Below are 15,097 nucleotides of genomic sequence, written 5' to 3'. Positions count from 1 at the left end.
ACATTTATAAATTCTTCGCCAGAAAAAGAGTGGGAAATAATATGATTAATAGTAAGATGAAGACTCTTTCTTTTCCTCTGACATTATTTTAAGGATATAAACAACTCATTCTCTCCTTTGCTGGTATTAACCTACAAAAGACAAGAAGTCAACTTGTGGTTATTTCTTCATGACTGTTGGCCTCAATTCCCGGCTCAGGAGGTAACATAAAGCATTTCAACTGGTTTCGTCTTGTTTGAGAAACTAAAATTAAAATCTCAGGAGTTACTTATTTTAACCCAGAAACAGGAAAGGAAGCAGTCTATCAGAAAAAAATCATAAACACAGTTTCCCAAACGTGCGGACTTTTTACACTTAGTACCAATCTTTCACAAAAAACAAAACAAAACAAAAGTAGTTGGTTTTTTTTCTTTAGTTTTTTTTTAATGTTTTTTGAAAAATGTCTTTCTGTAGTTGCAACCCGACACTGCTACTGGCATGTCATAATCTACTCTGGGGAATGACTAACTAAATTACTATATCCATAAATATTCTAGTGGAAAACATTTGCAAGGCTCATTTTCAAAAGTACACTGAAGTACCTCGAAGTTGAGACCAATCTCATAAGACAAAATTCAATTCTATTTTTCTACATTATAGTCAACAATTTCAAGGTGTTATTTTAAACATCACAGCTCCAAAAGTATGACAGAAAAGAGTTATATGCATGCTATATAAACCAATACTGCAGTTTATTATGGAAAAAAAAAACCTACTCAGTGATGGTGAATTCCATTTTTCATACTACCCAATTCTGATAGTCAAGCAGCCTCTGGAATTTATTCTTGGCTAGGATAAGTGATTTTTTTGGAATATAAGATTTGGACAAATGTATGTTATGCTGGCTCTTGACACATTCAATCTTTCTGTTTTTTTAAAATCATAAATCATGCTCCTGTTGTCAAATTTTAAGCTTTTGAAGAAGAAATAGCACTAGGTGTTTATTTACCAAAGCTAGCTCAGTTGAAGTCATCACAACTAATTCTGGCTCCTTCCTGGAAATCTGCTAATCACAAATTACTTGGTTAAAGGAGTAAATGTGCTATATTAACTGAATGCTTGAGTGAGTAAAGTTGTTTATACATTGTGTTACCCATTAGACAAAATTCTATACTAGTTACTGGACAATCTCTAATTAGAAGGGGTATTGTGTTTCAGCCAATAAGGCTTTATTGAGTGCCTTCTATACATTAAAGGATAGAGACAGAAAAAGAGATCACAAAATAATTTCCGGATTATTTTACAAGTTACAATCGTTGAGATAAAAATGTGAAAGTAAAAACCAGGACAAACAAGTAAATAACCTATCTGCTGAAGAGGAAGATCTTTTATTTTCATTTTTACTTTTGGTCTTCATTGTTATTAAATTCCATTTTTTTTAAATATCTTTTTTTTGAATTTTTTTTTTAACATTTATTTATTTTTGAGACAGAGAGAGACAGAGCATGAACGGGGGAGGGTCAGAGAGAGGGAGACACAGAATCCAAAACAGGCTCCAGGCTCTGAGTTGTCAGCACAGAGCCCGACACGGGGCTCGAACTCACGGACTGCGAGATCATGACCTGAGCCGAAGTCAGCCGCTTAACTGACTGAGCCACCCAGGCGCCCCTAAATTCCATTTTTAATCCACTTATAGGAACAATTTGAAGCTTACTAGGTAAGTTTAGATCTAAAAGATTGAGATCTTAGCATTATCAACAATTTGTGGTTGCAATTCCTGGAAACAAAGAGGTAACATTTTTGAGGGTCTCCGTAGGACACACAACACCCCCCCCACCCGCCACCAAATATATCAATCTAAAGAGAAGTAGAAATATTTTTATGCATGAATAATGAGTAGAATAAATGCATGCATGCATGAATAAAGAAGATTTTTTAAAGACTTTTTTCTTTTCTTTCTTTTTTTCTTTTTTTCTTCCTTTCTTTCTTTTTTTTTTTTTTTTAAATAACAACCCCCAGAGATCAAGAGTTGCATGCTCCACCAACTGAGCCAGCTAGGTGCCCTGGAATGAGTCTCTCCTTAAGTTGTAAACACAAAGGGCTCCAATTCCAACCTCCTTGGTTCCCTTCTTGGCTTGGCAACTTCTTCCACACATCCCCAGGGTGAATTGCTTTGTCTCATGGACACTTCATCTTCCTGCCTGGAAAAAGGAGAGGAAGAATAATAATGCTTTGACAGCAGAGGTGTTGGTAAGAATTAATTAATATTTATAATATGCTACATTAAGGTCCTCAAGTAATTCATAACTGAGAATTTATATGGCACTTGATCATTGCTTAAAGTTTTTAAAACAGTCCTTGGTTTTTCAATTCAGGCAAAAAAAAAAAAAGAGCAACAAATCTTTATATGTCAAACAGTAGGATTAAGCATAGGAACATTTTGGCTTTCCTAGGAGCAATTATTTTCCTGAGGTGAAAATATTGCTTTGCTTTAGGCTATGAATAGAGTAGCTTTCACTTAGAGTTGATAAAAGCCCAAGGAAGGAGGTTTTTAAAAAGCCATTTTAATAGCTTATTCTGCCATCTTTGGGTGTGTTTTCAACTACTTGTTATTCAAGGGGAATCGATTAATCTATTTTATAATTATTTAATTCTAGCACTTAAAAGAAACCCAAGAAGTCATTTGATTGATGTCCTCTTCCTGCAGAAATAGTATTGAGCACTTTTTCTGCAAAGCAACACTCTCATTTTATACATAAGGAAATGAAGGCTTGGTGAGCTTAAGTAACAGAGCAGGGATTTAAACCCACATCATTGGACTATATAGCCTATTCTCTTTCTACTACCTCAAACAACCGTTTTCAAGAAATGATACCAAAAGGTGCCCTGCCCTGTGCAAATAGGCATTTCTTCTCTTTGTTCCTTTCCTTTCTCTGAACTTAAAAATTAAACTAAGACATTCTAATGGAACTCAGTCCCATGCCAGAAAGCCCAAATCATCAGTTATTTTTGAAGTTGTTTTTGAAGGATAGGTAGTTTATAATCATTTTAAAAAGATGCTTTTATGAATTTTTATTGAAGAAACAATAGGTACATATATCCTTTTTTGAAAATTGACTTAGTTCGCTCAGTTTCCATAATTACTTATAGCAAATTAAAATGCATGTTTTATTTTCAGAGCCTTTAAACTTTGTATTAAAGTATAATATACGTACAGAAATGAAATGTACTGCCTAAATAAATGTCTAAAGTCCATTCCATCTTCATCTTACAAGACATGGTGCCATTTCACATCTCAGAGAAATCTATACAAGTAATAATGAGCTCTAATAATGTATAAATTACCTCATATACTTCAGAGTGCTCTGAAAGGTTAAGCTCATTATTTTTTTTTTTTAATTTTTTTTTTCAACGTTTATTTATTTTTGGGACAGAGAGAGACAGAGCATGAACGGGGGAGGGGCAGAGAGAGGGAGACACAGAATCGGAAACAGGCTCCAGGCTCTGAGCCATCAGCCCAGAGCCTGACGCGGGGCTCGAACTCACGGACCGCGAGATCGTGACCTGGCTGAAGTCGGACGCTTAACCGACTGCGCCACCCAGGCGCCCCGGTTAAGCTCATTATTTAAATTAAGATATTTTTATAAAGTATTATTATAATTGTGATTATCATTTTATTTTTTTTTTTAAACGTTTATTTATTTTTCAGAGAGAGAGGGACAGCGTGAGTGGGGGAGGGGCAGAGAGAGAAGGATACAGTAGAGAACCCAACGCAAGGCTCCACCTCACAAACCACGAGATCATAACCTGAGCCGAAGTAGGACACTTAACCAACTGAGCCACCCAGGAGCCCTGTGATTATCACTTTAAATGATAATTACATATTTTTCTTTTGCTTTTGGACAGCAGGCAAGACAAGATAAAGGTAATTTTAAAAAGTGTAACCACCTCTGCGCATTATCACTGTCCTTAAACAGTGATTAATAACCCACACAAGTATGAATATGTATAAAATTTTGTTCATACAATTTACCTCCACACAATTGCATAGATCATCTTTGTTGCTTATTATTGGAATGATACGGCCTTCAGGGCCAGAGATACCTAAACACTTGAATAGCAATTAAGAGGAGTCAGTCCTAAGTTGATATCCATCTGTGTCCTTTCATTTAGACTCCTATTTCTCTGTTTAACATTCACTGACATGTAAACAGATGGAGAGACCTTTTCAAACTCACATCATTGTTCTAAGCTGGTAAATACCAAATTCCCAACTATGGAGGCTCTGTGATGCTCGTGGGCTAGGAGCACCTATTTATGGAAACATCACCAATGAGCATAGGTCTTCTATTGTACTTGGTTGCACTCACTTATCTCGAGACGGTGAGTCAGTTCAGCACTACTTTTAACTCAGGTAGAAGGATATAGGCCACTATCCTTCTACCTAAGTTGAAAGTATGCCAAGACTCAAACACACACACACAAAATACATACACCTTGAAAGACTGACTTGGACTTAGTCCCTATTCTCTGTGTGTGTTATGACAGGTGTAAGAGCTGAGTGGCCTTCTGGGTACCATATCTCAGCTGTGCATCTCCTTCCTGGTCGTGGGGCTCTGGCACCTTTAGGAGAAAACACCCTAAGAAAGCTTCCCCCAAGGGACTGAATTCAGCTTTTGTCTGCCTGGTGAAAAACATAATTCTTCTCCTACAGTTCCCCAAGGATTTTCCTAAGGGAGCAACACATAACACTAAACTGACCCAATTTGAAGAACAAGTTAGCTAGATGAGAAAGAAAACAATGTTCCATAAACATATTGACTGAAACCTCAGTAGTTTCAGTTTAATTTGCTGTCAGAAGTTGGTTAATTATGTTCTTTTTTGGCACTGAAATCTGGCTGTAAGTTTTCAGGAAAATGTATTTTTAGAAAATATTAAATATAAATGCAGGTATTAAAAAGATCATAAAAACTTTCTTAAGAGCTTTGTGGAGAGTAATTTATGTCTGAAATTTATTAGGGCCCAATATAATCACCTATTTAAATAATTTGATTTTCTAAATTTTTTTTCTTTAGAATTGAAATTTCTACAATGTTTTAGATTTCCCCCCAAATTTTATTTACATGGAAATATTTTTAAAGGTCTTCATTTTGGGGCGCCTGGGTGGCTCAGTCAGTTGAGCTTCTGACTCAGGTCATGATCTCATGGTTCATGGATTCGAGCCCCGTGTCAGGCTCTGTGCTGACAGCTCAGAGGCTGGAGCCTGCTTTAGATTCTGTGTCTCCTGTCTCTGCCCCTCCCCTGATCACACTCAGTCTCTCTCTCTCTCAAAAATAAATAAACGTTAAAAAAATAAAAGAAATAAAAAAATGAAGGTCTTAATTTTATAAACATTATATGGTCCCAGAAATTAAGATAGATAAATACATACATACATACATACATACTTACATAAAACAACTAAACAATAAAAAAAAAAAGTTATGGGGTGAGGAGTAGAGAGAAATTAGAACTGATCTATTGTCATATATTTTCCTACTAAATCATACAGATAGATCAGCAGATATAAAGCTATTCCAATTTACCTTGTAAAGACTTGGTGATACTTTAAAAATTGCCATGGTAAGAAAGTGTTTCCAGATAGCTACAATTAATGATGAAAATGAATGGTCATTATCTACATAGAAACACTGTACTTCTGGTACAATGAAATTCAAAAACTAAATTCATAAAGCAACTAAAAATAAGTAGAAAGTCTATATGAATCTATTTCTGAGACAAGTCTCTTGACTAATTCAAAAAGTATCAGTCTTTGCTCCCCTTCAAATGATCACTTGATTTCCTTACCTTCTAGTTACATAACTGATTCTGTGACTTGTAAACAAACATCCCCATTTCTTGACAATTCTGGATCTGTGGGTTTGTACTGCTGTTTCCCTGTGGAGGTTGAGAGCTGCATAATGATTTATTCTTCCCCGCCCCTGCCTTCTTTTCCTATTTTGCTCCCTCTTTTTTTGTCAAAGTAGGTTAAAAAAAAAATTCAAGGGAACTAAATGTGAAAACAAACCCTGGTGCTATAGGATTGAGGCCAGCGATTTAAACACCCTAGGCATAAGAAATGCAAAATGTGAGGGTCTCATACTCAGATGAGCTCCCCGCAGGGAGACTACTAATCTGTAGTATTTTTCAGCATCCCCTGGAATCCTAAACATATGCTTCTGTGTAAAGCAGCTTTGATTCTCCTGATTTCCCACGCATGAAACTCATAGCTTCAAAGAGAGCTCTGCATGCAAAAGATCCATGGTTGGGCGTTGGGGGGAGTTCAGGAGGAGAACAGGCTAGAAGGCAGAATGTGGGTGAATTAACATTTGAGTCTGTGCTTTAATTCCAGTTCTATCTTTCATTGTTGTCCCAGTTAAAATATTGCCTGCTAGCAAATTAGAAGCTTTCTATTTTGGTGATTAGACTTAATCAGTTAACTGGAATTAAAACACACCTAATTCCACCACAGAGAAGTTAGATTCCAGATAGGATGTTATGTGGTAGATTTGATTTATTTTCCATAGTTTAGATTAACTACAATTTATACTGTGGAGTGTTGTACCATGCACTTACTGGCATTTTGTGTTGCTGATGGAATCTTCAGGAAATATTTTCATTACATAATCACTTGATGCAGGTAAAATAAAGATGAATAAACTAAGTTTTTGGAGTTTTTAAAAAAAATTTTTTAACGTTTATTTTTGAGACAGAGAGAGACAGAGCATGAACGGAGGAGGGTCAGAGAGAGAGGGAGACACAGAATCCAAAGCAGGCTCCGGGCTCTGAGCTGTCAGCACAGAGCCCAATGAGGGGCTCGAACTCACGAACGGTGAGATCATGACCTGAGCTGAAGTTGGACGCTCAACCGACTGAGCCACCCAGGCGCCCCTGGAGTTTTTAAAAAATAGAAATGTGATCTTAAGTGAGGACAAATAACAGAGCCTTTATATACTTTCGATGATTATGAAATTTTAACTAATTCTTCTTTTGTGCTTGCTATTTTATTTATTTATTTATTTATTTATTATTTTTTTTAACGTTTATTTATTTTTGAGACAGAGAGAGACAGAGCATGAACGGGGGATGGTCAGACAGAGGGAGACACAGAATCTGAAACAGGCTCCAGGCTCTGAGCTGTCAGCACAGAGCCCGACGTGGGGCTCCAACTCACGGAGCGCGAGATCATGACCTGAGCCGAAGTCGGCCGCTTAACCGACTGAGCCACCCAGGCGCCCCTGTGCTTGCTATTTTAGAAGACCTTTTTTCCTAAGTATTTTTTAGAACATTTTCTTTTCCACTTATCAGTTATTCTTCTATGAGTCTGGGCAGTGTAAATTATTTCTTTGCCAAAGAATCTCTTGGAACATCAGAATCTAACCTACTTGTGGACTTCCTTCTTTCATAAAAAGCCCCTGAAAGTATTTTATTAGCTGCGACAGGGCAGAAGTAAGGATCTTTTGAAATTGCAAACAGCATCTTTGCATAATGTCTGGCGATTTGGTCTTAGTCCCAGGAGTGTTAAGTATTGTGACTAAGGAATATTTGATGATCTCTTTAAATGATGTTTGCCCTTCCCCTTTAAAAAAACATGTTGTCCTGCGAACTTTTTTACATTAGTGTATTCCCTAGCTTTATTTTTGAAATTTATTTTCACATGTATATTTTGGATAAGATAGCCCTATTCTCTCTGACCTTGATCTAGGTGATCCAGGTTGAAAGTGGCAGGCCCCAGTTCTGTAGCCAGCAGACTAAAAAGAGATTCTGAAGTGAAGTAGTTGCTGAACCCAAGAAATTAAGAGGAGCCTCTGTTCTTCCCAGAGACTATCATTAGAGCTTGCCTACTTTTGCTCTGGCAAGTTTCATAAGGTCTGTTAGAAACAATAGAAGCATAGATCTACTGAGCTGAAAGGGATCGTGCTTAGCCTTCATCTATTCTAAATCCCTTATGGTAGAGATGAGAAAATGCATCCCAGACAGGGATTGTGATCTTTTTTATTTTTAATTAGATATATATTTTTAAGTTTTTATTTATTTATTTATTTTGAGAGAGACAGAGAGTATGAGCAGGGGAGGGGTGGTGAAAGAGGGAGAATCTTAGGCAGGCTCCACGCTGTCAGCACAGAGCCCATGCAGGGCTCGAACTCGTGAACCGTGAGATCATGATCCAAGCCAAAGAAAGTCAAGAGTCAGACACCTAACTCACTGAGCCACCCAGGCGCCTCAGGGATTGTGATCTTGAGGGGCACATTTTCTATTTGTATTCTTTTTTAAAAAGCCATTTCTAATTCAAGTTCATTTTAACAATATTTATACCATACTGTGGACAGGACTCCCAAAATTTGTTGTGATTGCTGTGTTCATATGGTAGAGGAATTAAAGGGAAAGACTAGTTTGCTCCCACGAAAGGACTGAGAAAATACAGAGCAAAACATTGGACAAAACATAAGGACCTGGATGTGATTTGCCAGCCTCCATGTTAGTAAAAACAACTATTTGACTTACTTTATATAATCACAAACTTCAACTATGAAATAGAATAATAAAACAGTGTTATGGAAGACTACATGTTTCTCCATAATAGAACATAGTTGGTATTTTATTATTTTTTTAATCGTTTATTTATTTTTGAGAGAGGGAGAGACAGTATGAGTGGGGGAGGGACTGAGAGGGGGGGAGGGGCAGAGAGAGATAGGGAGAAAGAGGATCCAAAGTGGGCTCCACGCTGACAGCATAGAGCCCAGTGCGGGGCTCGAACTCACAAACTGCGAGATCATGACCTGAGCTGAAGTCGGAGGCTCAACCCACTGAGCCAACCAGGTGCCCCCATAATTGGTATTTTGAAAAGGTAGTTTAAAAATTAGCTTTCTTACTCCACATACCTGCTTCCTGTGTATCTTGGAAACACATTTATTTACTGTATAAACAAAGTTGTAGTTTTTTTTTAAGTTTACTGCTACTTTTTGTTATTTAATGAGTAGAAACACTAGTTGAGGAAACAGTAGAGATTATCTTTCTGTTATTTCTACACACTAGCCCAAAACATTCCAAGTAAGAAAAAGTTGGTGAGTCTGTTGTCATGGATGCCCCCAAATGTCTCTATGATTTGACTGTTTTTACAAAGTCAGAAAAATTGGACCAATGCCTTTTCTCTCATTGCTACTTCTGGACTTGCTGTCTGACGGATGACTGGCACGAGTCATTGGTGGATTTAGTATGGCCTTCTGGGACTGTTCTTTACAGAGGGAATGGTTTTTATTTAAATGTGGTTCTCAGGCTAAGGGTTATATACCAGGAACCATTGTTACCAGAGCTCTCCAAAGCCTAAAGTGTTACATGAATACCACAGTTGGTAAGGAAAACAGTTACCCAACAGCGTCAACATCCTATTTTTATTTTAAAGAGAAAATTAAATACATAAGGGCAATGCATGTGTGTTTGTGCATGCGCACACAGATAGAGGTGTACCATAGTGGTGAAAAGCTTGAGCTTTGGAGTCACACAGACCTGAGTTCTACTTCCAGCTCCAGTACTTAATATCCTCTTTTCTTAGACCCACAAAATGATTTTCAGTCAACTGTGAAGAATTAAAAATATGGTATGGGTTTCAAAGTGCTTAAAATTATGTCTCTATAAACTATTCATACTCATTCCCACACTCTTCCAGCCAGCCATACCTATGATTCTTTATGACCTGCTAACCAGCCAAGCTCAGATCTCTCACTGCTTCTCCACCAAGTACTAGAGGGCTCTCTGGGGTTCAAACTTCTTAAATTCAGTGTTTATAGTCCTTCATTCTTCCACCCACCACTATCTAAACATCCTGCAGCCCCTGCCTGTCCAAAGCTTGTTTACTGTCACAAAAACATGCAGATCTCAACCACTAGTTGATTTGAATCTTCTGAGACTCCTCTTCTGATCTCAACCTCATAAGTCCTTATTCTTTTTTTTTTTTTTTAACGTTTATTTATTTTTGAGACAGAGAGAGACAGAGCATGAACAGGGGAGGGGCAGAGAGAGACGGAGACACAGAATCCGAAACAGGCTCCAGGCTCTGAGCTGTCAGCACAGAGCCCGACGCGGGGCTCGAACTCACGGACCGTGAGATCATGACCTGAGCCGAAGTCGGATGCTTAACTGACTGAGCCACCCAGGCACCCCCATAAGTCCTTATTCTTTTTTTTTTTAATTTTTTTTTAATGTTTATTTATTTTTGAGAGAGAGACACAGAGCATGAACAGGGGAGGGGCAGAGAGAGAGGGAGACACAGAATTGGAAGCAGGCTCCAGGCTCCGAGCCATCAGCCCAGAGCCTGACGTGGGGCTCAAACTCACGGACCGCGAGATTGTGACCCGAGCTGAAGTCGGACGCTTAACCGACTGAGCCACCCAGGCGCCCCCATAAGTCCTTATTCTTAAGCACACACCCTATGAGCACCAGGATCTCTTTGTTTTGGATCTCCAAAAACCAGTTTTATTTATTTATTTATTTATTTATTTATTTATTTATTTATTTAACTTTATTTATTTTTGAGACAGAGCATGAACGGGGGAGGGTGAGAGAGAGAGAGAGACACAGAATCAGAAGCAGGCTCCAGGCTCTGAGCCATCAGCCCAGAGCCCGACACGGGTCTCAAACTCATGGCCCGCGAGATTGTGACCTGAGCTGAAGTCAAATGCTTAACCAACTGAGCCACCCAGGCACCCCATCCAAAAACCAGTTTTAAATGGTAGAACATGTAGAATTTGCTGAGGAAAACTCATTTACCAAACATTTCATCCTTAGTCTAAAATATACAATTTTTAAGTAAAATATTTTCTTCTATTTCTTAGAAATACAATCACCTTCCTCATTCTAACAAAATTCATAAAATATATCTACATTGCAATTTCCAGCTGTGGCCTTGAAAATTTTAGCACTAGCACAATTTGCCAATTATGTAGAACCAATGAGTTCTATTTACAGTATTCTAAATTTTGCATATCTTCTACATGTTTATAAACTTTTTTCAGAAGACCAAATTATTTTAAAAAGCATATTGATTAATTTTAGTGACAGTCTTGAATATGTAGGTATGGCTCATTTACTGAATATTCACAGTTTACAACACTGTATTGGATATATTTCCTTCCACGAGTATTTTTCTTCACAATATGCCTTTTTGGTTACTCTTACATTTCCTGGAAGAATAGCATTAAATGTGGTTCTCAGGCTAAGGGTTATATACCATATCTCAACAGATATGTCCAGGTGTATACCAACGGCCTGAACTTTTCTATCTGTCTTAGTCCTATTTGACATGCTGCTGGACCATCCTTTTCATCGTGAACTCCTCTTCTTCAGCTTCCTGGGCATCCTTGCTGCGTCTCCTGCCCTTAGCCAAGTCCATTATCTTCTCTGTCACTTCCTTCGCCCTCCACTACTTAAATGTAGATGCTACCTTTGGTTCTGCCTTGGTACTGCTCTATTGCTTCTATGTTCTCTGATTTCTGTCCTCTATCTCATGGTTTCAACATTCATCTTTATGCAGATAACGACCCAATTCTAACATACTTATCATCTGGAAAAATGATCAGCACACAAAAAGAATTGCTCATTATATGAAGAGTGTTAACAGACAGCCTCTAAAAGTACTGTGGGGTATTCCTCTAACACAGAGATTTAGATGTGGATTCAGGAAGTTTAGGAACACATTTCAGAAAGACTTTTATCCCCTTTTCTTTTTGGCCCAGTATATAATATAAAAATAACTTATAACCAATTAATCACATAATTTTGGGAAACTTTTCCAAATTTAAAAATATTTCTGATTTGTGTTTCATCTGAAAATTAAATGATAGAGTTTTATTTTGAACAAATTCAATGTTGTTAATTCTTATGAGAATTAGAAAAGTTGCACATAATCCACAATTTAAAGTGTTTTATGCTTAAAAATTTTTAAATTCCATCCAGTAATTGATATACATTTTCCCCAAACTCATTAATTCATGAAGCTATGTATTATGAGCATTGTTTTTCTACCATTATGTTTTTAATAGCAAATACACAGAGTTTCAGCTACATTATCATTTAAATAGGCTTTTGCAGAAAGTCCATTGTTTACAAAACTCTTCGTAAAATGGGTTTCCACGGAGAAATGAGTGTCCAAGATGGAATTTAGAATCCTTGGCTCATACCTCTGCTGCTTTGCAAGAAGGGAACCAGCCACTTGCCTGCCATCTCAGGTGCTGAGGAACTTTTCCTCAACCACACCCTTGAGCAAGGGGTGAGCTGGCATCCTGCTCTTTCTTCGGTACAAAAAAAGGAAACAATATATTCTCCATGCAACCTCAGTTCCCACTGACAGGTAATTAATTTTATGGTGTGGAAGTAGCTGGCAAAAGGTACAAAATATTCTTAAATCTGGGATTCTTGAACTGGGGCATACATGTTTTATCTAGGAGGAGTGGTAGACATTTCCTCTAAACCTGCATTAACAATAAATGTGTACTAAAAAGGAACAGACATTACTTTCGAGTCGTTTTAACTCTCCTTTTTAATTGGCATTTTCTTCCTATATCTAAGTATAAAATTAAACACAGTATCTAGTTGACATTAGTCAGTACAATCATGAATAAAAGTGTGGATGCATTGGGGTAATATTGCACTGGAATATCTTAACTACAGGAATGGTAATTTGTTTCTCCTGCCACCCTTAAATCTCATATATGAATAAGGGACAGTGGTCAGTCCTTTAAGAACAAGGCATATTTCTGGATGTCACAATGATCTGGAAAGTCTACACATACAATTTCCTGTGACATTTCTAACTTCTTAAAAGATACTTGTGGAGGCACTGACACCTGAGGCTGCCTATGGTCAACTAGGACTGTAAACATTACTCTTTCTTAAAACTTCCTTTCCCTTTAATTTGCTCTCTGCTTAGCAGCTTATTACTATCTGTGGGTCCTTTCTTTTCTCTATCTCTAGGAGAAAATTTGAAGATTTCACTTTCAACCTGTTTTTAGGTTGATTCCCACATCTCTACTTCCTTCTAACCTGCTCTTCCAGCTCCCACCTGGTGCTTCCACTGGGATCTCTCATCAGCAACTCAAACTTAGCATTCTTAAATCCAAATTCATCCCTCTCCACTCAGCAACTAAACTTCTGATTTCTCTGTTTCTCTTAATAATGACATTATTTTCTGTCATCCAAAGTAAAATGGTCATCTTTTATTTCTTCCTCTCCTTGTTGCCTACATCCACTAAATTGCATAGTCTGTGCATTCTTGCTTCACGTCTTTCGTATTTATCCCTTCCTTTCCTCTGCCATTAGTACTTCTAATTACCTCATGCAAAGCTGTTACTGTTTTTGTAATTAGGATCTCTGTCTTGTGTCTCCCTCCAACTTACCTGACATAGTACTCCCCAACAATCATCTTTTGGTTGCTAAGTTTTCCAGGAAAAATATCCACTTGTTAAATATGTCCTTTGTATTTTACTTATCTAGTTATCTAAAATCAAGTAAGGGGACCATTTGGTACCTCCCCGTTCTCCCTTCCCCACCCTCCCATATTAAGCTTTACACCAAAACTTAATAGAAAGAGACAAGGAGAATGACTATCATACTTTCATTTTTTTACCTTAGGGTAAAAACTTGTGTGTTAAAGGCACATTTTAGGTTTACCTCTCTCCATGAATTCAGAATGGACTAATTAATTTCAGTGTCAGAAATGCAGCCTGCTACATGCCTATATTGTGTGCAGTATACACAAAGCTGAGAGAATGTAAGTGGTGAATCTGGGAAATTTGTAGGATGAGAAAGAGCAAGTAGACATGGCCCTTGTGTCTCTTGCTATGGTCAGTAACAGGCTGACCTATCTTTCATAGTGTCTAGCTTTCAATTTCTGATTTAGGTTCACAATACACACTTGTTGAATGATTGTAGTCTAAATTGGTTCATATCTTCACAAAATTACGGGTTACTCTAAATCTACTGCCTCCAATATAAGTCAAATGCCTTCTTAGTATTTAATCCTCAGTCAAAATTGTAATTTGATTTTCATGGACTATGTCCGAAGGACATACACACAAATAAATGCAGTTATAGTGATGGTCTCTAACAGACTTGAGGAGGAGGAATTTTTTTATATAGTACTTAAAAAAAACTGTGCATGTGGGGTGCCTGGGTGGCTCAGTTGGTTGGGCATTCGACTTTGGCTCAGGTCATGATCTCACATCTGGTGGGTTCAAGCCCCCCATCTGGCTCTGTGCCGATAGCTCGGAGCCTGGAGCTTGTTTCGAATTCTGTCTCCCTCTCTCTGTGCTCCTCCCCTGCTTGCACTTTGTCTCTCTCTCAAAAATAAATAAACATTTAAAAAATAATTAAAAAAAATTAAAAAATGAGTATGTCTTAATTTTATGATAAACTAAAATAATATACCTAAAAACATAAATGATATACATTTTAGCTTAGGGGCTTTTCCCTGTTTTAGAACATATTAGTATCTAAACACTATATAAGAAACATATATAAGAAACAAGTAGCAGAAGTAGTGTCATTTCTTGGCCTTTTCTTGATACATTCACTGTATGAGACAACTTGTTACCAGTCTTACTTTTCTTTATTCATCCGGACACAGAAATTATCTCTAGGAAAGAAAGAGACACAGACCTATGGCATGCCACCAAGCCTCTTAGAAAAGATGCAGGCTTATCATGGAAAAATAATTACCAAAGAATAACACTCATGTGAGGAACTTCAACAAACTGCTCTTAAAAACACTACGGCTTTTTATTAAACTACTCAAAGGATTTGTAAGATGTTTCTGACCACTCAGAAAACATTCTCTCCCTCTCTTTCACACACATAAAGCACAAGATTATCAAGAATTTGAAAAGGAATAAATGGTTAAAATAGTTGCAAAATGCATTCCTCACTATCCTTATCACAACTCTCCTATCGGCTTCCCCCCGCCCCACATTACTTTCCTCCTTATGCTCTTCAATACTCCATTTTCCATTAAAGTCTGAATTTTCTGGGAATGGTAATATTCACCAAAGTCGATATAGTCCTACAAAAGGGATAAGTGGGCGATCTA

The sequence above is a fragment of the Lynx rufus genome, unplaced genomic scaffold (assembly GCF_022079265.1).
Source record: "Lynx rufus isolate CCGP_SWC_20201006 ecotype Redwood Valley unplaced genomic scaffold, mLynRuf1.p SCAF_8, whole genome shotgun sequence".
NCBI classification, from domain to species: domain Eukaryota; kingdom Metazoa; phylum Chordata; class Mammalia; order Carnivora; family Felidae; genus Lynx; species Lynx rufus.
This window is presented reverse-complemented; position numbering follows the sequence as displayed.